General features: G+C 54.1%; 1 protein-coding gene across 1 annotated transcript in view; it reads right to left on the bottom strand.

Moving 5' to 3' along the window:
• The window catches only part of ADAM33 (ADAM metallopeptidase domain 33), a 25,382-nt gene that overhangs the window by 16,685 nt on the left and 8,479 nt on the right, over positions 1-218 (bottom strand). The window lies entirely within an intron of this gene.

Genomic DNA, 218 nt, shown 5'->3' with positions numbered 1-218 from the left:
ACTCTGCAGGGCACTCAGTCATCCCGAGAAGAACAAGGAGGGCCAGGTTTTGCCCTGCTCTCAGTTTAGCTCTCAGTTTTGGGGGTTTGGCCCCGTCCCAAAGGTTTAATTCTGCAGAAGAAGAACATAAAGCAGCAGCACTCCCAGAACAGCCCCCCCGCCTCTCGCTTTCTATTTCGCAGCAGTTTGGCCCCAGAAATGTCACTGTGGGCACGTCT

This window comes from Corvus brachyrhynchos, unplaced genomic scaffold (assembly GCF_000691975.1).
Source record: "Corvus brachyrhynchos isolate BGI_N302 unplaced genomic scaffold, ASM69197v1 scaffold910, whole genome shotgun sequence".
Lineage (NCBI taxonomy): Eukaryota > Metazoa > Chordata > Aves > Passeriformes > Corvidae > Corvus > Corvus brachyrhynchos.
Note: the sequence above shows the minus strand (reverse complement) of the source record. Positions and strands in the feature narration are given on the sequence as shown.